This window comes from Amborella trichopoda, chromosome 11 (assembly GCF_054954075.1).
Source record: "Amborella trichopoda isolate Santa Cruz 75 chromosome 11, AtrichopodaSantaCruz75HAP2 v2.0, whole genome shotgun sequence".
Taxonomy (NCBI): Eukaryota; Viridiplantae; Streptophyta; class Magnoliopsida; order Amborellales; family Amborellaceae; genus Amborella; species Amborella trichopoda.
The window spans coordinates 23211528-23230392 of NC_142346.1; the positions used below are offsets into that span (position 1 = coordinate 23211528).

The following is an 18865-nucleotide window of genomic DNA, read 5'->3' on the forward strand; positions in this document are numbered from 1 at the left end:
AAAGTATATAAAGACAAAATAAATGCTTTGGTATGAAGGGTAGAGAGAGAAACAGTATTTGCCAGTTCCCAATAAAGGAGATGACAAAGAAAAAAGAATTTTTCTATAAAGCTTGTGGATAATTAGAGAGATGGACAATGGCTTTGAGATTTTTTTCTATATTTTGAAATAGGTGAGTGAGCCTTTTTTACAAGTATTGGAGCTTATCCCCTTGCCACATATGGTAGGTTTTGCATCTAATGGTCAAAATATCTCTTTGCGCATATTAATAGCTAAGCCTTCCTTTTTTATCATTCTTTCTCTCTCTTACCCTAAAGAAAAAATGTTTTGTTTAATGTGACCTTTAAAAAATCATTGATGGGTGGTTAAGCAAAGGAAAGAAAGAGAATGAAATCTATCATAAAAGATAGTCAAAGGATTTGCATGTAGTGAGACCATTATAGCAAGTACATAGTCTAATTAAATTTAGTTTAAATAGAAGGTAAGAGAGCAACCATGAACACTATGGTGGTCCTGAGGCCTTAGTGGCCATATTCCAACACTCTCACTTGGCCAAAAAGCTGAATGTGCCAACATTGCCAAGCCACAAGGTTTTGCCCGTTTAAAGTTTTACCCAATGTGACATGTTTTGTTACAAGGTTTTTTTCATCTACAGGATTTAATTCTTTATAGCATTCAAGAGGTGCCTCTTGGGAAGAAAAACTATATTTCTTTAAGTCCCATCATGGACACATGCTTGGAGAACATTGTAGCAGTCAATCTTTTTATTAAAGGGTACATTATCATATCATTGGAAGGCAAATAATTTACTGCAATTTCGTTCTTTTTTGCTCTGTAGTGATAATCAACTTCTATGTGTCAGCCCTTATAGCTCATTGCTTCATTTTTAATTAACAAAATTGTAGTCTGGTTATCACAAAATATTTGAACTGGCTCGTCGATTATTTCCAGCTTCAAATCCCTAATGAAACGGCTTATCCAGACAACAAAAGTAGAAGTTATACTACAAGAGATGCATTCTGCTTCTATTGTGCACTGGGCAGCACATTCATGTTTCTTACTAAGCCAAGAAACAAAACCTCCTCCAAAGAGGAAAAGATTTCCAAAAGTGGATTTCAATCATCAGGATCTCCTGTAAAGTCTGCACCAGAGAATCCTTGAATTTGCAAGTTATCAGCCCGATAACATAATTTATAATGTTTGGTTCCTTGGATATATCTGAGTATCTTTTTAATTGTCTGCCAATAAGTCATACCTGGGTTACTTTGCAATCTACTAACATATCCTATTGCAAAACTAATGTCAGGTCTTGTACAACGCATAACATAAATAATAGACCCAATGGCTTGTTATATGGAATATGTTCCATTTCAGCCTTATTTGCATCATTAGTTGGACATTCTTTCTTTGATAGCTTCAAGCCTTTGCAAATAGGAGTTTTCATTAGTTTGCAGTTTTCCATCTTAAATCTCTTAATGACATTCTCTAAAGATTTTTCTTGAGATAAACAGAGAAGCCTAGAATTTCTATCTCTTGTAATTTTCATTCCAAAAATATATGATGATTCTTCCATATCCTTCATTTCAAAATGTGAATTAAGCCAAGATTTTTATTTATCATTTTCATATCATTTCCAGCTAATAGAGTATCATCCACATATAGAGATAAAATCACAAATTTACTCCCATTGTTCCAAACATATACACAGTGATCCAATAGCTATATAGCCAGTTTGGGCGATTATCATGTAAAAAGTTAAGTACCATTACCTAGATGATTGTTTTAGATCCTATAATGATTTCTTCAATTTATATATTTATTCTTCTTGACCTGCAACTACATATCCCTCTGGCTAATTCATATAAATATCTTCTTTTAATTCTCCATTTAAGAATCTTGTCTTAATATCTAATTGAAATAATTCCAAGTTATAATGCTTACTAATGCTAATGTTATTCTTATAGATGTAAAATTTGCTACAGGAGAGTATGTCTCCATATAATCTATTCTTTCTTTTTGACTAAATCATTTGGCTACTAATCTAGCCTTATATTTATCAATGGTTCCATTAGCTTTAAATTTCTTCTTAAGAATCCATTTTTATCAGCCTTCATATCTTCAGGAAGGTCTACAAGTTCCCATACTTGATTTCTTTCAATAGAGTTAATTTCATTATCCATCGACCCATTCAGACAATTTAAGTGAATCGATAGCACCACTATAAGTACATAGTTCATATATCTCATCATCATTTAAGAATATATAATATTCATCTAAATGGAAAGGAAGAGCTCTAGACCTTTGATTTCTATCTAGATTAGGGGACCTTTGATTTCTATCTAGATTAGAGGTCTCAATAAGGTCAAAATCACAAGTTGTTGGTATAAGATCTATGGAATTTACTTGATCTTCATTATACCCTTCTTCAAATAAGTCAACTTCTTTATTTTTATTTTTCTCGTTATCTGAAGTTTCTAGCAAATGGGCATCCCTACTCGAAATTAAGTTTGTCATGATCATAGAACCTATATCCCTTAGAATTATCACAATATCCTATAAATGAACATTTAATTATTTTATTGTGAAGTTTGTCTCTTTGGTGATATGGGATGAGCACATGTACAGGCGATCCCCAAATTTTTAATATACGTAAGTCTAGTTTTCTTCATGTCCAAAGTTCATAAGGGGTCAATTCTATCGACTTCGTTGGCACTCTATTTAAAATTAACATACCAATACTAATGGCTTCTCCCCAAAAAACTTTAGCTAGGTTGGCTTGGCCCATTATAGACAACCATTTCCATTAAAGTCTTATTGCGCCACTATACTACTTCATTTTATTGTGTGGTGTATGATAAGGTTGTTTAATGTATTATACCATAATCTCTACAAAATTGGTTAAATAATTTTGATGTGTCTTCTCCTCCCCTATCGGTCATTGGAATTTTATATGTCTTCCTAATTGATTTTCCACTTCTGTTTTATACTTTTAAAATGTTTTAAGGCATCGGATTTTCTACTAATCATCTATGAAGGTTATAAAATTCTCCAACTTCTATATGTCTTAACATTCAACAGTCCACATATACCTGAGTGGATTATATTAAGCAATTTTTGTGATATTTATCCTTGAGGGAATGGTTTTCTAGACAAATTTCCTGATAGACAAGGCAAGTTAGGAACTCAATTTCTTTAAGATTAGGTATTATTCCTCTTTTTACTAATATTTGCATTCATAGATTCAAAAATCAGACAGCCCAGTGCCTAGGCGAGCCGCTCGCCTAGGCGATCCATAAGGCCTAGGTGGCCAAACTGGGCGGTCGATCCCTAGGCGTCCGCCCAAGGGCCAAAAAAAAAATCGTGAGGGCATTCATGTCCCTTTTTTTTTTTTTTTTAGGGTTTGAGCCAAATTTAGAGAGAGAAAACCACCAAAAAACTAAATAGTGGTGAATTTTTTAAGATCGAATAGTTACTCAAAATTAACCACAATTGATCAAAACATCACTCATTGGTATTATATTTACTTTTTGATGTTTTGCAAAGTTATTAGGGGGTGTTTTAGAAGATTTTGAGTATTTAGAAGCATCTTTGAGGTGGAAGTTTGAAGATTGAACAATCCAACTCAAAGTAAGTGATTTTTTCTTATTGCTTTAGTAATTTGCATTATTTTTTAGATGCATTCTTTGGGATCTAATAGGAGTAGTGATCCCGGTTGGAAATACAACTATAACCCAGATTCTAATGATAAAAATTGCATAAGATGCAAGTTTTGTGAAAAGGATACAAAAGGGGGCATAAACCGGTATGTTGCCCCATGTAAAAAGACTCATGATGCTGTTAAAGAGGAAATAAAGAATCTTTTGAACACCGTGAAAATGAAAAGAGATGAGAGAATTACAGCTATAGCAGATATTAGGTCTGAGGTTCGGGTCAATTTTGAAGATGATGATAGTGATGAGGAAAGGATTGGAGAGGGATGTCAAGAGATTGAGCAATCCATTATTAAGGGAAAGGGGAAGGGAGTTGTAGTTGCTTCTGGTTCTGGGACCAAGAAGCCTCGGGTTAGAGGCTCTATGGATAGTTTTTTACCCCGGCTTGACTCTGAGGTTGCAGGAGAGAACAAAAAAGTAAACCACCATTGAAAACAGAATCAAGAAGAAAGAGAGAGATAGAGCTGCATATTATCTTGCTACATGGTTCGATAAGGCGGGCATTCCTTTCAATACCGCTCGCTTAAGCAGCTTCTATGTTGCGATAGAGGCAGTTGGCCAATTTGGCCCTGGGATGAAACCCTCAACCCCATATGAGCTTTCAGAGCCTTTTTTAAAAAAGGCAGTGAGTGCCACAAAGGAAACAATAGAACTTAAGAATGATGCATGGGTTCAATATGGGGCTTCTATTATGACTGATGCTTGAAGTGATAGGAAGAGAAGAAGTCAGATGAATTTTCTTGTGAATTGTCCTGCAGGGACTGTGTTTTTGAGGTCTATTGATGCCTCAGATTATATCTATGATGCCCACTACATATTTCAAATGATAAAAAAGGGAATCCAGGAGGTTAGGGAGCATCTTGTTGTACAGGTTGTCACAGACAATGCTGCTCCTAATGTTGCTACATCTAATTTGTTACCCATAGCTTCTCCTAGAATCTTTTGGACACCATGTGCAACACATTGTATAGACCTCATGCTTGAGGCTCTTGGCGGTTTAACCGAGATATCAAGTGCAGTGAAGAAAGTCAAGTTAGTTACAAATTTCATTTATAGCCAACATCTCATCCTCAACATGATGTGTACCTTTACAAAGAATAAAGAGATTGTGACGCCTAGGGTCATGCGATTTGCAACCTGATACTTATGTCTAGATAGCATACATTCGAGGAGAGTGCAGTTGAGGAAAATGTTTATCTCGAATAAGTGGAGAGCATGCAAATGGTCTAAGGATCAGGTTGAGAAGAAGATGAGAGATATCATTTCTAAGGCTTTTTTGCAAGAGATGAGGGCACTCTTAAGGTCTTCTTTCCTCTTGTCAAAGTCCTTCATATAGTTGATAGTGACAAGCCTTCTATGGGCTACATATATGATGCTATGGAGAAATGCAAAAGATAGATAGCCCAAAATTTCAATGATGAAGAAACCCGCACTACAAGCCTGTTTCGGATATTATTGATGAGAAGTGGGATAGACAGCTACATTGGCCATTGCATGAAGCTGGTTACTTTTTAACCCAGCTTTGTTTTATTTTGACAAGGATATACGTACAAATGACACAATTATGAATGGATTTAATGTGTGTAGAGGTCCTAGTCCCTGATGCTGAAATTCAGGATATTATATGCACTGATGAGCTGATAAATTACAAGTGCTCATAAAGTCTTTTGGGACTCCAATGGCGACGAGGCAAAGGACCAAAACTGAACCAAGTATTAATAATATTCTTAAGCTCATCTTTATCAAGTTCAAGTAATCAAGTAATTCTATTATTTATTTATGATTTTTTTTTATATCTATGCAGCCCATTGGTGGAGCCAACATGGGTGTAGTTCTCCAAATTTACAAAAGTTGGTCATTCGGATCTTAAACTTAACCACTTCTTCATTCGGTTGTGTGCACAATTGGAGTACTCTTGAAGGGGTAAAGGCGTAAGGGTAATTTGTATAATTTTATAAATAATACATGAACCATAGATACTAGATTTAAATTAGTTTCATTTGATTTTGTTAGATTCATACAAAAAAAAGGAACAGACTTGAATCAAAGAGGCTCAATTACCTAGTCTATGTCAAGTACAATCGATTCCTAAAAGACAGGTTTGCTAAGAGAGATAAGATAGACCTCATCAGATCAAAAAATATGGACCATGCTATGGAGTGGTTAGTTGATGATGATGAGGTCGAGGGGCATAAAAGAATGACATGGGACATGGTCATGGATGCTTCAGAGACATCAGCTGACCCTCCTAGGGCCACTAGATCTTCTGCACAGAGAACAAGGATGGAGGAAGAGGAGGAAAATGAGGTTGATTCAGAAGAGACGGAGGAGGACAGGGACGACCAATATGTCGAGGAGAGTGACGGCTCCGTCGACTCCGATAAATATGATGCCAATGCAGCTAACCCAATATTTTCTGATGATGAATGCATGATGATTGATGAATGTTGATTGTAGACTAATTATTAAACTTTGAAATTTGAACCTTGATTGAAGCAATGTGTATTGATTATTAAACTATTGAAGATTCTTTGGAGTCTTCAAGTATTACTTTCATAGTTTGATAGTATCATAATTCAATTTTGTTGTCTTCCTCATGGTGGTCAGGTGGTGTATTGCAATACTGGTGTGATACTATTTGATAACTTGATTTGATAATTTGGTTGGTTGGAAAATTTTAAGTTTTAATTGGATATGGAGTATGAAACAACTTATGGATTATGGTTATGCTTATGGAGTGTGTGTTAAATGCTGAATAATATGTAGTATAATTTGAATTATGTACTGCAATACATGTAACTGGTACTGACATAACTCCAGAATGTCATAATCCTTATTTGGATATAACTGGGCCACCCAGGTTTCGGGCGCCCGCCTAGGAGCTAGGCGGCCTGAACCCACCCACCTAGCGCTTTTTGAAACATTGTTTGCATTGTATTTTTATTAACATGTCCTAATCTCTAGTGGCGTATATATGCATCATTTTAAGCCACATTCATTACCACATTGATATAAGAAGAAATAACATCATTTATTCCATTAACAACATTTAGATGATACAAATTTTCAAATTTCTCCCCCTAAACATAAACTCGACCATGATTTCCAATAGATACCTTCCCAGATCTGAAGTAAACGTCATTGCCCTTTTCATCTAACCTAGGAACATAAATAAGTTTGCACCTCATATTAGGCGCATATAAAGTATTAGAGAGTAGGAAATTTACATTCTCTGGCAACTCCAGCTTGTATGTGCCAACACCTAGCACATCTCAGAAGGTGTCATTCCCATGTACATCTACTGGTCGTCAATTTGAGCTTCCTTCGAATTGACAAAACCATCCTTAGTTCTTGAAACATGTCTAGTTGATGCAAAGTCCACCCACCATCCTCATACAGTGTTTAAAAAAACGCCGAGTAGAACCGGACTCGCCCGGTTCGACTCGGGAATCGCCATGGACGGATCGAATCGGCGAAAAAAACGGGAATCGTCCGGTTCTAGAGAGAACCGGACGATTCTGTACAGTGACTCGCCGATTCACTATACGGGATCGGCGAGTCCGAACAGTGAATCGGCGAGTCCCGTACGAAATTTCTTTTTTTTGGTAATCCATGATAGATTTTTTTGTAATCCATGATCAAATTTTTTTTTTTTTTTTGTAATCCATGATCGAATTTTTTGTAATCCATGATCGAAATGTTTGTTTGTTTTTTTTTTTTTTTGTAACCCATGATAGAATTTTTTGTAATCCATGATCGAATGTTTTGTAATACATGATCGAAATGTTTGTTTTTTTTTTGTAATCCATGATCGAAATGTTTATTTTTTTTTTTTTGTAATCCATGATCGAATTTTTTGTTTTTTGCTTTTTTTGTAACCCATGATAGAGTTTTTTGTAATCCATGATTGAATTTTTTGTAATCCATGATCGAATTGTTTTTTTCTTTTTTTGTAATCCACGATTGAATTTTTTGTTTTTTTTTTGTTTGTTTTTTTTTGTAATCCATGATCGAATTTTTTGTAATCCATTATTGAATTTTTTGAAAATTTGTGATTTTTTTTTTTTAATCCATGATCGAATTTTTTTTTTGTAATCCATGATAGAATTTTTTGAAAATTTGTGATTTTTTTTTTAATCCATGATCGAATTTTTTTTTGTAATCCATGATAGAATTTTTTGAAAATTTGTGATTTTTTTTTTTAATCCATGATCGATTTTTTTGAAAATTTGTTATTTTTTTTTTTAATCCATATTATTCAAAGAGAAAATGAGAGAGATGATGATTCTGAGGCCACCCTATCCCAGCCATATTATTCACATATCGAGTCCCAACAGCAACAGTGTAGGGATGATCACTACAGTGCAGGTGAGCATGAAAGATGGACAATCTTCGGGGATTTTAGATTGGAAACACAACAAAACACTAACACTCAGGGATTTGGGAATAGTCAGACGCCTGCTAATATCGATGATTCGTTTTTAGATCGAATCAATGAATTGTTAAACGAATTCAATCAATGGCACCAGCGTGACCAAGAAGAACAATAACGTTGTCTATCATTTTATTTTTAGATCATATGTTACTAATTTTATGCTTTATTGTAGTCCATGTATGTTGATATACTTATTCCATGATAATTATATGTTTATCCTTTTGTGTGATGTAAATTAAATGCTGAATGGCGGTTCATGCAGGGAAAGAACATATCAATATTCGCATATTCATTCAAAAACATGAAAATTCTTAATGGAGTACCCTCATTTCTTATTGAATTCCTAAAAAACAATATTTATAATGAATTTTAATAATTTTTTCGGATTTTTTTTAAGCTTTATTCTGACCGATTCACCCGATTCCCGATCCGGATCACCGATTCGCCGATCCGGATCGGTTTTTTGGAAGTCCGATCAGGGTCACCGATCCGTTTTTTAAACCATTGCTCTCATATTATGATCAGCCACAATAGATTCAGAGATCAAACAAACTAAGTCGAATTTCTTGTTATTCTTGTGGTTGCTCCTTCGCCCATTGTTCAAGCGGTAGCCATTGAAAATATTTTTACTTGGACATTTAGTTTTAATATGCTCTATCTTTCCGCAGTTGTGACATTTTGGCGGGTTGTTGTATTCCCCCTTGTGGTTTGAAAACCTTACCCTTCCCTTTAAATCGATTATTTTTGTTGTGATTGTTGTAGGGTTTAAGGCGGTCATGTTTAGAGGAATTTTGAGCAAAGTACAATTCTACCTTTCCCTTTTTATTTCTTCAGCATTCCTTTATACTCGGGTGCATGGGTAAATTCAACATGGTAATTCCTTGAGATGAGTGATTAAGAGCATTGATTATAGGTTCTCATGGCTGTGAGAATCTATTCAATACAGTTGACACTTGCATACGATCGGGATGAGGTTTCTTGTCGCAGCAAGGTATTTAGCAAGAACAAGCATTTTGTAAACATGCTCTACCACGGATTTATTTTCCCTCATCCTACATAAATTGTATTTCTCAAGCAAAAAGTTGAATATGGGTTTCAGATGTAGACCCATCTTTTTTCAATCAAAGCTTCCGTCATTAATTTGGATGTTTCAAAGTCTTCAAAAATTCTTATCAAATTATCCTCCATAAATATAAGCAATGTAATTTTCGCTAATTTGTCATCCCCCTCCCATTTCACAAGTTTTCTTCTACTATGAGCAGAGGCGTTTAAACCCAATTAAAGTTTAGTAGAAGTCAAAATGTAGTCAATCTTGTCTTAAATCAATATATAGTTCATTTTTCTTTTCCTCATATTGAAATTTGACCTATTGAGTTTTTCTGTTTGGATAGGTCACTCATCACCAATCTAGCAGCCATGTTATCAAAGAAATACAGGAATATCAACAAATTGAAGTTTTAGATCAACTATCAAAGAAATATAGGAATATCAACAAATTCAAGGTTTAGATCAACTAACTACTTTCTCAATAAATGATTTTATCAATTTCTCGGATGATGATGGCGATACTCTTTTGGTCAATGGTGAGTCACATATCTCCTTTATTGAGGGCGACAAGTCCAAGTCTTTTTGCTATAAAAATAATCGAAGCCCTGTATGGTGTGCTTGGCCATGTGAAGGATTCAGCCTGTTGCTTTATTATGGAAATGCTCAGCGAAAAATAAAACTTTTGGTCGATAGAGCTTTCACACGTGGATTAGCGTTTGACTCAAGATGCAAAAAAAATATCCCACCCAATAAGGTTCTCAAAAGAGAGAGAGGGAGGCAACAGAAGTTAAAAAAAAGTGTAAATATTGGACAAAAACATTGCTCTTTAAAGGAAGAGAGAGCACACATAAAGACAAAATAGTGTTGCATGCATAAACTTGCAGGTGGCAATAGCATGCCCCCTTATGAACTCTAGAGAGAAACAAGAGAATCTTGTAAATTTGATAGAGCCCCACAAAGAAAAGAACCACACTATGATATCAGTGTCAAACAATTATTATACAAACAATTTGATTGGAAAATGATAGAGAGAGAAAGATAAAAAAAAAGAAAAATTGCTAAAAACCCCCAAATATGGACTATCTAGGTACTCTACCCCCAACCTAACTTTTCCTAACATATTTTTCCCCAAAACCAACTTTTCTAGCTAATACCCCCCAATACAAAATCTTTTTTTTTTGACGAAAATACCTTTCCAGTACATAACAAATCATTTTCAGATCCCAATAAAAGGAAGCGTCAAACTGCACTTGTACAATGCCAGACTGCTCATTTAAAAACGCCGAACCGCCACTTTAAAATGCCGGACTGCCCTTCAAAATGTCGTGTCGTCCCTTCAAAATGTTGGACTGCCCCTTCAAAATGCCGGACTGCCTATTTCTCCAATAGCATAATTCCCGAACCGTCAGAAGAAATGCCGGACCGCTATTTCAAAAAGCCGGATCGCTATTTCAAATCGTTGGACCGCCTCTTCTCAACACCAGACCGCCTCTTCTAAATGTCGGATTGCCCTTTTCCAGTGAAAACTATTGTTTTGTGAGGGAAGGGTAATTTCGTCAAAAAAAGTGAACTTTTTGTATTAGGGGGCTATTAGCTAGAAAAGTTGGTTTTGGGGAAAAATATGTTAGGAAAAGTTAAGTTGGGAGTAAAGTGCCTAGAAAATCTATATTTGGGGGTTTTTAGCAATTTACCCTAAAAAAAAGAAAAAAAAGATTTTGTTGTAAGCTTAAGGATAACTAGAGAGATAGGCAATGGCTCTGAGATTTTTCTCCGTGTTCTGTAATAGGTGAGAGAGCCCCTTTTATAAGCATTGGAGCTTATCCCCTCACCACATATAGCAAATTTTGCATCCAATGGTCCAGATTCTCTATGCCCATATAAATAGCTAAGCCTTTCCATTTTTTATCACTCTCCCTCTTACCCCAAAGAAAAAGTGTTTGGTTTAATGTGACCGTTAGAATATCATTGATGGGTGGTTCAAAAAAAGAATGAAATCTACTATAAAAGATAGTCAAAGGATTTGAATGCAATGAGACCATTATAACAAGTATATGATATACTTTAATTAAATTAAATACAGTTAAAATAAAAAGTACGAGAGTGACCATGAATACTACGATAGTCATGAGGCCTTATTGGCCATAATCCAACAGGTAGAGAGTTCTACACAATAAAAGTTGTGCAATCGTCCAATATACCCAAAGATATCCTCAAAGTACTGGCCCAAAACAATGTCGGATGGAAGACATACCGAGAAAATAATTTTGGGACCATGGTCAATGGGCTGTGGAGCGGGGAAAAGTATCAAAATTACAAAGATGCCTACCTCAAAACTCATGCAGAAGGTGGACAGTGGAAGAACCTTAACCTCAAAATTTCATGCCATTTTGGCACTGTTTGATGGGGTTTATTGAAGACTTTCCCATTCAAAATATTATTGAAAGGACGTGGTTGGCATGATGGGGTTTATTGAAGACTTTCCCATTCAAAATATTATTGAAAGGACGTGGTTGGCATGCAGCAGGCCCGCATATTGTAGAAATGTGGGCTTGGCAATAAATATATTTTTAATTATAATTTGATCCTAATTTTTAGAGTATATATAATTTTTAATATGGAGATCATGAATATGAAAAATAAATAAATTTTGAAAACTAGAAATAATAGTTATATTAAAAAAGGGTGAGGTTTGTATAAAGCCTAGGCTCTAAACAATCAAATTAGAGCCTCCCTTCAAATTGTGTCGAGAAATATGGTTTCCATATTGGAAATCTTTGTGACAGCCTTATTTTCATCTTTATTTACAAAGTTTAAAGCTTCAAAATAGTGTAGATCAACAGATCTTTGAAAACTTGAAAATTGATGGTCCAAAAATACGTTACAAAATACACTATTTCCAAAACTTGAAATACATTTTTTTCTCATGTCCATGCATCTTGATGTCAAGATGATCAATTTGAGGATATTTGGGCATCAAAACAATCTTTTCTAGTGAAATTTTTGAGGTAGGCTCTTATTTGATTATTTAGAGCCTCGGCTCTGTAAAAACTTTTCCCAATAAAAAAACATTTGGACCGTTAATTAAAATTGTTTTTAGATGGACCACCTATTTGCATCCATCTTTAAGATGGATGCTTTATACCTGTGGACAGCATATTGTAGAAATGCGATCCAGCCGCATGAAACAACTGTTTTTATTGAAAAGCAATTTCTTTTATTATGAAGAGGGGCAAATTTCTTGCAAGGTTGCGTAATTTTCAGCGAACTTCTCGCCTTGATTTTTCACAAAAGCCATGGTGGATCGATAATAAATTTGACTATATTGTTTCTTGAGATGAGAGCTTTCTCGAAAGTTATGATTTCTGGGGTATTTTGTCTCCTTGTGATGAGAACGTCCCCACAGAGTAGGATGATGTGGCGTTTCGAGGATACTCTGGTGAAACAAATGCCCTCTAACCATTACGTACTAGGGAAGGAAATATTGCAAACTGTCGTAGCTGTCTACCTCCAAGAACAAATCTTAATTCCTAAATCCTAAAATTCCTATAAACCCATAACCCTGAACTATAGGGACATAATAGCCAGTACATCCGAACCAATAGCCCATAACTCCTAAAAACTACAAAATCTTCTTAAACAAGTCGAATCAACCCAAATTTGTCCACATTCTGATTGATTTAGACTTATCCAAAACAACAAATAGAGTCCTAAAGCGCCAAGAAAACCTATATCAAATATCTCAAAACCCATTTGATTGGTACCAAACTTGCACTTCTAAACTCAACAGGTTTTTATACCACCCAGAAAAATTTAGGCCTGATCTAAGCTAGCAGTGAGATGTGCATCACTTGACTCTTTGTTCACCAGATTTTTTGAGAGACTCTTGTCAGCCTAGATAAATCCATTACTATATTAGACCAACTTCGGTTCAATTTCTAGAAGGCATATTTCAGGAATTTTCTAGAGCCCTAAAACCTTGTGGAATACTAAATTCTTTGACCAGTCAAACCCTATCATGAAGCCTAAAGCCAGATCTATAACTCCTACTCTGGATTGAATTAAGACCAAAGTAGAGGTCTATATACAACTGCCTCTAGTTTCTCTCCATTCATAATAAAAAATAACGTAAAATCCTAGAGAAGTTCCTTAAAGGCTTGTTTGATAACTGGAAGCAAGTTCATGAACTGTAAATTGGACGTTCCTGAAGAACTGTAAATTAGAAGTTACTTAAGAAGTTCATGGTTTCTGTGTTTGATAACTTCTCTGGGAAGTTAAGAAGTTCCTAATTTGTGTGTTTGATAGCCTCTCGGGAAGTTAAGAAGTTCTTGGTTTCTATGTTTGATAACCTCTTGGGAAGTTAAAGAAGTTCTGAGTATCTATAACGGATTGGCTTTAAATAGACTAGATGTAAAATGTTAAAATTGAGACCTAGACATTATTTATTTTTTATTAATTTGTAGAATTTTTTTTTAAATTTTATTAATTTATAGAATATTATTTTTTGGGATACAATATCAATTGAAAGTAAAGTATGTTGGATTGAGAGAGAGGGGGAGAGAAAGAGAGAGTGTTATTGATGAGTGAGAGAAGTGTCCTAGAGAGATAAATTTGTACATCAGTTGAAGCAAGATGTTGCATAATAAACTTCATTGCACCTCAAAATTGAAGCAATCTATCGACAAAGTCAAGCAGAACCTCAATTCAATAATATGTACTAAATCACTAGTTTCCTAATTAACTGTCTCAAAATAGAAATCAATATATTTTCTTAACTATTGTGGGTGTACAATCTATTGAGTCTTTTTACAAATATGCAGTGGAATAGGTGTTTAAATTTCATAAGTAGGTTGTAGATGACTTCCTTCTTAAACCGATTACAATATCTCTCATGCTCTCTCGCTATTCCTCACACACACGTGCACACACATACATGCACACTCATTATCTATCGGCGGCCATGGCAATTGTGGATTTGGTTTCCTGTATTCTATTGGATTGTGCTATAATAGCTTCAGCACAACATACAAACACACATGCACAATTAATGCATCCATATACAAGCAATAAGAAACCAGCTCATTCAATAATAACTTGTAATAGCTTGAACACCACTTAGACATACATTCACAACTGATGCATCCATATCCCAACCTCAAAAATATATCTCATTCAACAATAAAACAACATTGTTGTTTGTCCCACAATGTTCCCAACATTAATGAAAAAAAGGACAAGATGCTTAGGAAGACAGTCTAGAGATGCCGAGATCCCTTGAAAAAGACATCAATACCTATTTCTTCCCCCTTTCACATGCCCTCAATCTGAAGCATTTGTGCCAAATATCTTCTCCAATTTGTTGAAGTATATAGGCAAAGATTTACCTTTGTACTTTGTCATATAAGTAAACTCCAGTAAGAAGAACACACATATGTATTGAATTTGTGTGAACATTGCACCTAAAATTGCAAAACCACAAAGAAATAGAAAACAAATGCATTTCAACTCACAGCTGTATACTGATCCCATATGGCTGGTTCGGCAGTCACCATTCCATTAGCCTTATCCCAGCCAAAACCAGGTTGTCTCAAAATGTTTCTTACTTACTTCCCTGTACATTTCTACAAACTGCTTGACCTTACTCTTCAACAGTTCCAAGTCATAACAGTACCCATAATTGCTTACCATATATTTTGTCATCCGATTCCATACACCTTTCTTGAAGTCCCCCTTTCTTGACCTCTTTCGACAAGAAATCAATGAATTGGGCCTCCTCTATAGGGTTCCACTGGCTCATATTGTTATGGTAATCTTTAGCAGTTATAATAAAGCCTCATTAGGTTGATTTCTTTAAACTAGATGGCACTTAATATTAAGTATAAATAAATAATAAAAAGTACAAGGCATTATAGCTCAAACATAAATATTTAACAAAAAGTTGACATTTTCTCCAAAAATATAGACACATTTAGCAAATAAACCTGCCTAACTATATAGGCAATCCTAAATAACTGTAGTCTTAAGCGATCATAGTCACACCAAAGAAGTCCAACTTCTGGAGGAATGGAGGACAAGCATGTTTTTGTGTATTGTAGTTTCACGAGAATCTAGGCTGTGTTTTGGGAAAAGGGGGGGTTTACAAGTAATAATCTTTCCCCATAGATTATAACGGACCACACTACGACGCCAACGAATCTTAAATGGGTGCAAGAAAAAAACATTGGCGCTGCTGGAAAAATGTATGCCCAAATGAGGCCTCAGTCACAACCATTCTTCTACCGCTGAAAAATTCATCGGCTCTCTCTAATAGACAAAAACCTCCAAAGAATCATGATTATGATATATTATGGGAGTACCTTTACTTGGATATTCATCAGGCAGATGTAGTCAAAATTAGATATTAGCAGACTACTTAACAAACCAACCACATAGCATGATACTTCCATTTCATATATTTGTGAATTAATAAGCTTTATCTGCTCAAAAGTACAAAAAGCTCTCTCCAAAAACCTCCGAACACCATGAAATATGAAAATAACAAAAACACAGAAGATTGACAACTTCCCATAAAGAATCGAGTAGTAACCCAGGAAAATGAAACTGGCCAACATAAAACAAATTGGTAACAGATGCGGGCTTCTAAGATGACAAAGTTAACAACTTGACCTGAAAAGATCCCTGTTTCAAACTCCTATTTAAGACCCTTCTCATCTTTTGGAACTTACACATCAAACAAATCTTGACTGGATCAATAACTCCCAAATCACAAAAGCTCAAATGTAAATTTGATTAATATGTTCACCAATCTTAAATGAGAAATCTTGAATGCTATATGATATGTGCAATATTTTCATAAACCCGCACAAATTCCTTCAAATCATCATAAGATGAGATCAATAGACTTAAGAAAATCACCAACTAAAATCAATTCCATTTTCAAATAATTTCAGCTCAGGCAATTTCACTGAGAGAGAGTGGGAAAGCAAATGGAATACTAACAATAATAGTAAAACCAAAATGTTCTAACAGAAAGATACCACAATTTCCAATCTTTTTGCTAATGCTTAATACATGAAGACTAAAAAAAAAAAAACCTAATACATAAAAACTAGATAATAACAGTATCTGTCACTTGATCAGATTTTAAGACATGCATGCCTTCCACCCATATTTCAATCAAATTCAAAATGAGGGGAAAAAATAGGAACCCAAAATGATCAAATAATTCAATTCACATTAGTAAAATTGGGAATGAGAAATGTGAAAATAAAGAAGAAAATAATACAAGGGAGAGAAATTTTACAATAATTGAAGGGAAAGGTAAAATAGGGAATACCTTCTTGTGTTTGGCATTAAGCTCCTTGGATAAGACCCGTTGCATTCACTTACAACAAGAAACAAGCACCTGCGTTTGGTGCAGCAGCTGCATTTTGGTGCATTCTTCTTCCTTTCCTTCGTCCTTCGTTCCGTCATATTCCAAAAAACTTATCCAATTACAACGTATTAACCGCTAATGCACCTTCCTTTTATCAAATCTCAGGGGGCCTTCTCGTTCATCCTTTCCTGAAATACAGAGAGATTTGGCAGCAGAGGGCAAGCGAAGAGAGAGAAAGAGGAGAAATAAATTCACCAGAGCTCTTTGCTTCAAGAGCTCAAAAACAAACACAGAGAATAAGAGCTCTTTGCTTCAAGAGCTCAAGAACAAACACAGAGATCATTAACACAGAGAGAATAAAGTCAATAGCGTACCTCAAGATCAATGGCAAGGATCAGAGCTCAAGGATAGCTGAGTAAACACTAGCGGGCTGAGTGCAAAGAGAGGAGTTGGCATGCTGCGAACAAAGGGCTGGTCAACGGCTGAACTCGAAGAACAGAAGAGAGGTGGTCGTGCTGAGAAGAGAGGGGTGCTCAATGGCAAAGATGGGAAGTTGCAAAGAGAGGGGTGCTCACGACGAAGAGAGGGGTGCTCAGCGGGGTGGGTGTTCAGCGGTGAAAAAGAGAAAAGAGGTTAGGGTTATCGAAAAGGGGGAAGTTACGAACTTCCAATTTTAAGTTCGTCCTTTGGGTCGGAACTTCTTGTACAAAGGGACGTCAGAAGATGAACAGTAATTTGAAGTTCTCGTTTTTTATCAAACACGATAAACAGCATTAAGTAGTTCTCAACTTCTAGAAAGACATTTCCTGTCATCAAACACGCCCTAAAAATTATAAAGAGAATCCATAAAATTCCTATTCATAAATTTTCTATTTTTTTAATATAGATAATATTTTTTTATCTTTTAAAATCCTGTGAACCAGTTTCTTTATGTTTTTTAATGCTCTTTAGGCAAGAATTGGGTAACCATGCAAGTTTGCACTCCTGCCTAGCTTTTTTGACACTTAATGCGAAGAATCAAAAAATCGACTATCTAAATCGGAATTGCTGTAGTAGGCTCTGAATAAGTATAATTCATGGCCCAAACTTGGGTGAGTTCCCCATACCCCCATTTTCTTAGCCATTTTTGGCATTTCTTGGATCAATAATTGATCATCTATTTTAAACCCCCCAATTCTATCAATTTTAACACTCATTGTTCGTTATTAACTCCAATTATATCCAAAACAAGTTTAAGTATTCATCAAAATCTTGTAACTTTTTAATCCATAAAATATGATATGCCATTCTTACATTTTCTCTCATTTCTCACCAAAATAATTTGAAATTCTTTCAAATAACTTGATTTGCAATCTTCTAATAGACCCCTACAACAAATTGTTACCATTTCTCAGCAAAATAATTTGAAATTCTTTCAAATATTTTGATTTACAATCTTCCAATAAACCGTCACAACAAATTATTGAATCAAATAGCGAAATAGAAGAAATTGAGACTCAAATATTTCAGATATTTAGCGAACCAAAATTGAAAATCTCGATTTTCTCTCAATGTTGTACCATATTCGTCTAAATTTATCCCAAAATATTCCTTTCTTATTGATCTACAATTACAAAAGCCCTAACAAATTATTTGAAACAAAATAAAATATCTCTTTTAGTTCGATTTTTGGTTTATTTTCTAGCCACTTTCTTCCCAAAATATTATTTATTTTAATTTTTTGAATTTCTTTTTGTTCTATACCTCCTATTATATTAAATCAAATATTTGATTTTATCTATTTTTTAGATTTTGCAATTTTCCTCTATTTCCTTTCTTATGTGTTTTTTGTTTTTAAAAAATATTAGCTAAGTCAATCTAGCTTACTTTGTAATTGGACCAATTTGACTCAAGACCAGGACCACTGATTCATTGGTCCCACCGATCCGTGCTTCTAAATACCAATTAGCGATAGAGTTGACTCTACAATCGGACTGATCAATTCAAGACCAAGACCATTAGTTCGCCGGTCCCACCGATCTATGTTTCTAAATACTAGTTAGTGCGGTAAAGAATAAAAAAATCATACAAAGAGACCGTTTACTTTTGATACAAGAAGGTCACAATCGCTCTTATCCCTCGAATTCCAAATTGGATGGTTGTAATAGTATATTTGACCAAACACCGTTCAAAAAATAATTCTCGAGCTTCATAACCCACTCCAAGCCATCCAACTCAAAGTTTGTGGTTCATCCCAAGCCATCCAATTTGACATTTCATAGCTATGAGTAATTGTAACCTCTTTGCAACATAGATAAATGA

General features: G+C 34.9%; 1 long non-coding RNA gene across 3 annotated transcripts; it reads right to left on the reverse strand.

The window, feature by feature from the left end:
* Positions 1–10111: 10111 nt before the first annotated feature.
* LOC148779801 (uncharacterized) lies at positions 10112–17356 on the reverse strand. 3 transcript variants are annotated; one of them, XR_016044664.1, is made up of 3 exons: positions 16939–17250; positions 16526–16752; positions 10112–10703 (listed from the first exon to the last, which is right to left on the reverse strand). It is a non-coding gene; the product is annotated as an uncharacterized LOC148779801 (long non-coding RNA). The 3 variants fall into 3 exon arrangements; XR_016044663.1 differs by lacking the exon at positions 10112–10703 and adding an exon at positions 14337–15000 and having other exon boundaries at positions 16939–17324; XR_016044662.1 differs by lacking the exon at positions 10112–10703 and having other exon boundaries at positions 14337–16752; positions 16939–17356.
* Between the last annotated feature and the right edge of the window lie 1509 nt (positions 17357–18865).